Genomic DNA, 9,663 nt, shown 5'->3' with positions numbered 1-9,663 from the left:
CAGCATGCTAGGCGAATTAACGTAACCGGTTAGGAAAATTAGGTTATATTTAGGAAAAGGGTTAGGGTTAGCTAAAATAAAATAAAACATCTACGTTTGACTTCAATTTGACAAAAACTGTGTCCCATCTAGATAGGACCTATTGAAAAGGGTGGGGAACCCTAACCCCTATGCTTACACTACCTACAACCCTTACCTAACCTTAACCTTTAGGTTTTACATTTCAACTTTAATGGCGGGGTATGGACGTCCCAAGGATCCCGGATTGCACAACTGTGACATGGCAGTGTGTCCATGTACAGTCAAGCGTTAGCAGGGTTTGATCAATTTTGAAATCCACATAAATTATAACGTGATTAAACTATGTCATTGAAAACCTATGCGATTAGTTGAAAGGGCACAGTAGCCTACTGTCATTTTGATGGCGGAAGACTCGTTTGAGGTGGATGAAACGTCAACAAAATGGCGTTCCTTGAAAGGGGGTGGGGTGAAACTCCAGCCTAACGTTGAAACTCGCAGGTTAACCCCGATCATTTCGATGTACCATCTACCGGTAGGATATGAACATTCCAAATGGCAACATTTGAAGCCTACCAACCCAACATGGTAACACTACTGATTGGTTGTGCAAGAAAAAAATAATGGTAAAGAAAACGCAGAGTGAATTCGGAAAGAGTGGGACATCATATAAACTGGAACATCTTAAAATCCTGATGCGTTTATTTCTTGCTCCGAAATTTCAGATAGAAAATGGGTGTAGTTATACAACGTGCCACGTTCAACCAGTTGGCAAATTGGAAATCTCTGAGTTTCCTAGTTCCAACTAGTACGTGACTCTGCGTAAACACAACAGGAAGCACATTGTAAAATCATGGGGGGCAGTTTGAATGGTAGGCCTAATGTCGCATTCATATTCTAGTCAGAACTAGAAACTTTGACATTTCCGACATGCTAACTGGTTGTAGTTATACACCTACCGTGCTGCATTCAACCAGTCGGACATTTCAGAGTTTCCTAGTTCCGACTAACACATGAAAGCGGCTAGTCAACAACAAGACTCAGGCCCTCGCATGGTTCTGGCTGGGATCTTACCTCAGGACTCTGAGGCTGATCCCAGTCGACCTGCGAGCCCCAGTCTCTTTCCTGCTACCCCCGCACTACGCCCATCTCCAGAATTTTTTAAGACATTTTAAACTGGAAAAAGAAACAGTCACGTTCTTAATAACAAAAAAAACGCTCTCTTCTCTCTCTTGTGCAGGATCGGGAACCAGAATGTCCAGTGCGCGGGCTCGCTATAGGTGAGCCCACAACGGTTTGGCGCAACGTGGCCCATCCTGCTCTCCTGAATCGGCATCGGGACCTGTCCTGGATGGTCGCCCACGAGATCCTCCCGGTCAGGGCCGTTATGCACTCACAGGGCATGGCGAGGACATCCTCGTGCCCCCGACCAGGCTGCGGCCAAGAAAAGTCGGTGAGGCACATGCTCTGGGAGTGCAGAGCCGCCAGGGACCTGTGGAAGGAAGCAGGCCCCCTGATCACCTCGTGTCTGCCAGCAGGGGAGGACCTAACACCTCAGCTCGTGCTGTATGGGTTGATCCGAAGGCCCATTCCATCAAAGACCTTCACCAAGCTCTGGCCCACCCTCACGTGCCTGAAGGAAGCACTGTGGTCCTCCCATAACCTGCTGGTCGCGAAAAACGTAGAGACCACCCCCCAGGCAGTGGCCATGGTAGCCACAGAAGCCCTGTGGTGGTACAGAAGGAAGGGGGCCTCGACCCCAGGCAAAGGGTCCCCCACAACACCCTAGGTCCCGGCGGCCACAGCCTGACAGCGCTGCCCTAGGGCGATGCGCCTAGGGGAGGGATCTCCTCTGGGCCCCGAAGGACGGGACGATGATCTATTCAGAAGAGCAGGATGAGGTGAGCTTGATAAAGACTCACCCCGCTCCTGTACAAGGGACTGAAGACAGCCTTTTAACAAAGTGGCTTTTTAACATGTTTTTCATGTCTTAAAAATGTTTTACCTTTGTTAGTACACATTTTAAATGGCTTTTACAGATTTGATGTTTTTACAAGGAAAGTACTTTTATTCATGGTTGTTTTCATTGGTTTTAACAACATGTACTTTTTAACAAATGTAAATGTAACGTTCAAATGCTGTGTTTTATGCTTTGTTGCCGTTTTTATGTGTATAAATTATGTAAAAAAATGTATACGCTGTTTTTAAAGGAATTGTGCCAAATAAACTTTTCCAAAAGAAAAAATGAAAGCGGCTAATAAACCAACTTTAGACCATTCCAGCCGTTACAATGAGCACGCCCTCCTATAGCTCCTCCCAATGAGCACGCCCTCCTATAGCTCCTCCCACCAGCTTCCTCTGGTGTGTACGTTGTGCAATCAATTAGTGAGAGAGAGACTTAAATATTACGTTCATTCCACTGAATGAATCGCTGCAAAATTGGTTCCTGTTTCAGTCATCTCTTTGGTCACATTGGCGTGGGTCAAACAAAAGCATCCCAATGATTGGTTGACAATAGAGTCTCCCACAATGCAGGCGATAGCTGTTGGTGAAGAGTAACTGCAGTCAAAACCTCATGACCTTTGAGCACATGATTTTTGTAAAGTTCATGCAGTAGACATGTAGGCGCAAGTCTGACCATTTTTGTCCCCATAATGCAACACGCCTTGAAAGGCGGTCTTAACAAAAGTGATCTGCTCGAACGCACCCACACCCTTTTCACAGCACTTCCAAACAAAGTGATTTTAGTAGCAGGTTAGGAGAGTATTTTCCATAACCGTAACTCTTTTGCTCACCTTAACCCCAGTCTTCTTACCTGTTAAATTAATTATTCTAACATGCTGCTAAAATTCTCCTAACCTGCTACAAAAAGTCACATAAAAGAGGATATAAAGTGCATATAAAAGAGGATCAGTGACATAGCTTTTTTCTGTTTTGGCTAGAAAACTGTCACATATAATTAAGATTGACAAATTCTGATGTGAATGTGCATACTATACTGGTGCATCAAAACACATTAAAAAGTTGGCTATATTTTGTAAATCTTTTTTTTTGTCCCACTTTACCAACCATAGCTAGCTAAATTAGGACAGCGTTGAGTAGCTAAAGTGGGACAGTCTTATAGGCTTTCCCAATGGAGGAATGAGATCCAGTATACATTAGAGACCCCATGTACTTAGGTTAGGCAAATCAAATCCAATTTTATTGGTCACATGCACATGTTGAGCAGATGTTATTGCGGGTGCAGCGAAATGCTTGTGTTTCTAGCTCCAACCGTGCAGTAATATTGTTACGGTTTTCTTCCGTCGAAGGAGAGGAGGACCAAAATGCAGCGTGGTTATTTCGATGCATGTTTAATAAAAGATAAACATGAACAAATACAAAACAATAGACATACTGTGAAAACCTAAACAGCCTATCTTTTTTTATATATATATATATATTTTTATTACTTTCAATACCGTTCATTCTTTACAACTCAAAATTTTCATACATACTCCAATAATGGTATTTTAATTTAACTAAACAAAAACCCCAAACAAAACCTCAGGGGAGCATCTTCCCTCCCCGTCACCCTACAAACTACCTTGCCCTATCTCCCCGTCCCTAATCTATCCCCTTACAAATCTAAATGACACCCAGCCCTAAACCCCCCTTCCACCTCTCCCGAGCAGCATGCTGCCCCCACTTCCTCTCCTCCCTCTTCATCCTCCCCCTCAAATCTCCTTCCACCCTCCTCACTATCCCTTCCACCCCCCAATCTCTCACTGTCTTCACCATGTTCTGCCTGGCTTCCCACAGCCCCCGTTTAAAGAGACTCATGAGAAGCCAGAGCAGAAACCTGTCCCTATCCGTCCCTCTCGCTCTCCCTACACCTCTCTCTAACCTGGCCCACGTCAATACAAAATCCCCCACCAAACCTAACAACACTCGTGCCCTAGCCCATACTACTCCGGCAAAGGCACAGTCCCAAAAGACATGGCACACAGTCTCCTCCCTGCCACAAGAGGATCTTGGACAGGTGGGGGGATTGCACCAAACTATACCGGTACATGATGGAACGTACCGGCAAGCACTTATGGAGGCTTAACCAATTCAGGTCCTTGAGCCTGTTGTCCAGACCCCGCGCCTGCACTCCCTCCCAGACCACTTCCGAGATGCCCACTACAGGCGCCGGACTCCCTGCCTTTCTGACCTCCTCATACAGGTGCCTGTGATCTAAACCTATTCGGGCAACTTCAACCTCAGGGTGTGTACGCTGCCACTTGGCCGCATGACCAAAGTGCCACGGCAGCTGTTCCGCCAGAGGACCCGTGTTAGACCACACCATTACGTTTCTCGCCTGATACGAGAAGAACACCCGCAGGAGGTAACCGGACGGGTGTATCACTGGATGAGCAAGCTCCGTTAACAAGAAAGAAACAAAAATTGCGTCCAGCTTGAGGGGGAAATGTGGTATCCCCCTACCTCCCTCCCCGATGGGACAGAGCATGCGTGCCCTGGCGACCCACTCGCACCTGCCACTCCACATAAACTGAGACAAGCCGGCAATGGGTAGATGTACGCCAAATACAAAAGAGACGGCAACACATCTACCTTTAGGACCAGGACTTTGCCCATAAAAGACAAATACCTAGCCTTCCACATTGCTAGCTTCCTCTGTACCACTGCGATGCGCATGTTCCAGTTCAGCGTCGCTGAGCCGGAGGTCTCAAAATGGACCCCGAGAATCCTCAGGTCCCCCTCACAGAGAGATAACCCCCCCGGGCATATCTGTTCTACTGCGCCATCTTCCGAAAACCCTGACGGAAGACTTTGCATGGTTCAGAACCGCTCCCGACGCTCGGGTGAAATCCCCAAAGATGGCAAGGGACCTTGTCAGGCACGAGTCCTTGCACAGCAGCAAGGAAGTGTCGTCGGCGTACTGCGTCATCTTAACACGCAGCCCACCACTTCCAGGGATCAGCAAGCCTTCCACCCCTGTGTCTGCCCTAATGGCAGCCCCCAGAGGCTCCATGTACAGAACAAAAGAGGAGAGCCGAGAATGGGCACCCCTGCCTGACCCCAGACGAGAGGTCAAAAACGTCACCCAAGTGACTATTTACACTAACCCGGCACCCCGCTCAGACATATAATGTACGAATCCATCCTATGAACTTCTCCCCAAATCCTAATCGACCTAACACTCTGAATAAAAAGGATCTATTCACGCGATCAAAGGCTTTCGCCTGATCTAGCGCTGCTACCATTAAAGGCAATCCTCTATCTTCAACCCAAGCGATGGAGTCCCTGATTAACTGTAGGTTCCATCTAATAGAGCGGCCCTCTACCCTGCATGTCTGATCCTCATGGACGACGTAGAGAAGGGCTGTGCGCAACCGGTCTGCTAAAACCTTTGCAAGTAGCTTGTAATCTACACACAGCATGGTCAACGGCCGCCAGTTGCCAAGTTCTGTTACTTCCCCCTTCTTATATAAAAGTGACAGCACACCAACAGCCATTGATCCCCCCGGGACCCCCGTCTCAAGGATGGCCTTCAAGACTTTGAGGACCACTGGTCCAAGTATACCCCAAAACTTGAGATAAAACTCAGCCGGCAGCCCATCCATCCCAGGCACCTTCCCTTTTCCCATCCTCCTAAGAGCGCTCTCAACCTCTTCTATTGAGATCTGGGTCTCCATCACTTCTCTAATGTCCTCCGGCAACCGCCTGGACAAGTGTTCTAAAAACACATTTCCCTGCTCTACATCTATTTCCCTTTCCTTAAATAAACATTGGAAATGATCAGTTGTCACCCTGACCATATCCTCTGGTTCTCTAACTATACTACCATTTTCGTCCCTAACGCCATGCATTACCTTCCTACTCCGTCTGGCCCTTACCGACTTAAAGAACTTGGGAGAACAAGTCTCATTGTGTTCTAGAAAGCCACTATGCGCACGCTCCAGGAAAGCTCGAGCCTTCCGCTCCTGCAACTCCCTGAGCTGCGCCTTTAGGGTTGCGGATCTCTCCCAGTCAAACGACCCGCCGAGGTTGCCTGCCTCGTACTCGAGTTCAATTAACCTTTGGATAGAATCCACCTCCCTCCTCTCCTCCCTTTTTTTCCTCTTGCAATACCCTATTATAAAAGCCCTAATCCTCACCTTAACTAATTCCCACCACTCTTAACACCCCCTCGCACATAGACCGGAGGCCTTCAAGCCTCCAAAAGAAACCAAAAAACCCGTCAACAAAAGCCTGCTCCTCCAGCACATCCCGATCTAACTTCCAGTACCCCCTACCAAAGAAGCAGACTGGCGACCTCACCTGCAGGAGCACCCCGTCGTGATCCGAAAAGAAAACAGGCAACAGCCGCCCAGACAACTTACCCAAAGACCTGGGTACAAAAATATAGCCGAGTTGCGCCATGTAGGGCCGGCCATTTTCGGAGTAGTGTGCAGGCCACCATCAACCAGACCATGGCATGCCATTAGCCCGGTGATGGCGCCTGTACTGCTATCCCCCCCCCTGTTCCTAAATCTGTATTAAAATCCCCCCCTATCACTAATTTCCTATTTGTGACACACAGGGGCGCCAGACAGTCCACCATCTCCCTCCTGTCTGCCACCACCTGTGGCCCATACACCACCACTAATCTAAATTTACAATCCCTTATCGTAACATCCACCCCTATAACCCTCCCCTGCATCACCACAAATGAACCCTCCACTTTTACCTCCATGTGCCCACACTAAATCCCTAACCCCGATGATTGCACCCCCCCCCAATACCCCAAACCGACTCCCCCTTGTCCCACTCCCTCTTAAACCTACTAACAACCCCTCCATCCCTCAGGTGAACCTCCTGTAAAAAACAAAAATCAAACCCACACCCTCCAAATAACTAAAAACCGCCCTCCTCTTAACAAAATCCCGTAAACCCCTTACATTTAAACTAACAAAAGTAAAATTAGACCCCATGAAAGAATAAAATAAAAACATGTAATACACTCAAATACTAAACCCAGACAGAAAAAAACAAAAACAGGAGAAATCACTCTCTTGACCATCCCCTCCTTCTCATTGTCGGCCAATCGCACCCTCCTCTTCATTCTCTTCTTTGGTGATGGCGGCAGTGGAGAGATACCACCCTCCCCCCCCCCTCCAGCTCCTCCACCATACCCCTCATCTCTTCCACCAGGGCACTTTCCCCCCACTCCACTTGCTCTTCCACGGTCTCCTTCTCCACCACCCCTCCCTCGCTTTCTTCTCTCTCATGCTCCTCCACTCGGTTGCCTTCTTCCGCCGCTTTTCCTGGTTCTCCTACTCCCGTGCCTTCCGTTTCCTTCTCTCTTCCATCCGCCGCTTCTTGCTCCTCCTCCTTCCTTGCGACCCTCCCCTCTGGACCTGTACTCTGGTCATGAGGCATTCTTCCTTCCCCTTCCTCTTCTTCCCCCATCCCCCGCTCCTGCTCCCCCCCAGCCACAGACGCGTATGACCTCTGACGAGCCGGGCACCCCCGCCACAGGTGTGCTAACGAGCCACACCCGTGGCACGCCTTAGGCTCGTCACAATCCTTCGCCTCGTGCTCCCCAGATCCACAAAATCTGCATTTTCTTGCACTGCACGAGGCGAAGATATGGCCATAGGCCATACAGTGCCTGCAAAATGGAGGCTGACGTGCATAAAACAACATCCCCCTGTCAGCCCCCAGGGGAGAACATAGCAGGAGGATGGAGGTAGCCACCATGTCCCTTTGGGTCCTCCCTGAGAAAGGCCTGGAAGCCTCTCCTCCCATTCCAAAACCCAAGGGAGTCTTTGAGGTGCCTTGCTGAGGAGACGTTATCCATGTATCTCCCCAGAAAGGCCCTCACCTCTTCGTCCTTAACGTATGGGTTGTAAATGTTGACAGTTACAACCCTAAAGTTGTTCTTCGCCAGGCTTGTTATTTCATAGTGGCTCATCGGCCTCTCACCTCCCACTGCTCTTGCCCTTCTCAGGATATCATCGTGTTTCTCCTCTGTATGTAGTGCCACGTCGTATGCTCCCTCCAACGAGTTGCCTTGGAAACAAAACATGTCCTTCACCGTCAGCTTTAGAATCCCCATCAATATTATCCTTCCAAAAGTTTCCCGTTCTAAAGGCTCTAACTCCTTTTCCTTCCAAGCAAACGGAATCGTGTTGGCCAGCCCAATCCCAGGGACCGACCGTGTTGATGGATTTTGCACCATCTCCGTAAGGAGAATGGCACACCCATCTCATGTTCTCTTCTCTTCCAAAACAAGGAAAAAATAAAAACCAAAGTGACCGAGCCTATCTGGTGCAAACTAACACAGAGACAGGAACAATCACCCACGAAACACTCAAAGAATATGGCTGCCTAAATATGGTTCCCAATCAGAGACAACGATAAACTCCTGCCTCTGATTGAGAACCACTTCAGGCAACCATAGACTTTTCTAGATAACCCCACTATACCACAATCCTAATACCTACAAAAAAAACAAGACCAAACACACCACATAATAAACCCATGTCACACCCTGGCCTGACCAAAATAATAAAGAAAACACAAAATACTAAGACCAGGGCGTGACAAATATCTAACATGTAATATCTAACAATTTCACAACAATACACACAATACAAACAAATCTAAGTAAAGGAATGTAATTAAGAATATATAAATATATGGATGAGCAGTGTCCGAGTGGCGTAGACTAAGATACAGTAGAATATAATACAGTATATACAGTTGAAGTGGGAAGTTTACATACACTTAGGTTGAAGTCATTGTGCCCCAGGACTACCTGACATGATGACTCCTTGCTGTCCCCGGTCCACCTGACTGTGCTGCTGCTCCAGTTTCAACTGTTCTGCCTTGTTATTATTCGACCATGCTGGTCATTTATGAACATTTGAACATCTTGGCCATGTTCTGTTATAATCTCCACCCGGCACAGCCAGAAGAGGACTGGCCACCCCACATAGCCTGGTTCCTCTCTAGGTTTCTTCCTAGGTTTTGGCCTTTCTAGGGAGTTTTTCCTAGCCACCGTGCTTCTACACCTGCATTGCTTGCTGTTTGGGGTTTTAGACTGGGTTTCTGTACAGCACTTTGATATATCAGCTGATGTAAGAAGGGTTATATAAATACATTTGATTTGATTTGATTTAAACGTGTTTTTCAACCACTCCACAAATCTCTAGTTAACAAACTATTGTTTTGGCAAGTCGGTTAAGACATCTAATTTGTGCATGACACAAGTAATTTTTCCAACAACTGTTTACAGACAGATTATTTCACTTAACACTTAACTTAACTCACTGTATCGCAATTCCAGTGGGTCAGAAGTTTACATACACTAAGTTGACTGTGCCTTTAAACAGCTTGGAAAATTCCAGAAAATTATGTCATGGCATTAGAAGCTTCTGATAGGATAATTGACATAATTCGAGTCAGTTGGAGGTGTACCTGTGGATGTATTTCAAGGCCTACCTTCAAACTCAGTGCCTCTTTGCTTGACATCATGGAAAAATCAAAAGAAATCAGCCAAGACCTCAGTTCATCCTTGGGAGCAATTTCCAAACGCCTGAAGGTACCACGTTCATCAGTACAAATAATAGTACGCAAGTATAAACACCATGGGACCACGCAGCCGTCATACTG

The sequence above is a fragment of the Oncorhynchus gorbuscha genome, linkage group LG02 (genome assembly GCF_021184085.1).
Source record: "Oncorhynchus gorbuscha isolate QuinsamMale2020 ecotype Even-year linkage group LG02, OgorEven_v1.0, whole genome shotgun sequence".
Taxonomy (NCBI): domain Eukaryota; kingdom Metazoa; phylum Chordata; class Actinopteri; order Salmoniformes; family Salmonidae; genus Oncorhynchus; species Oncorhynchus gorbuscha.
Note: the sequence above shows the minus strand (reverse complement) of the source record.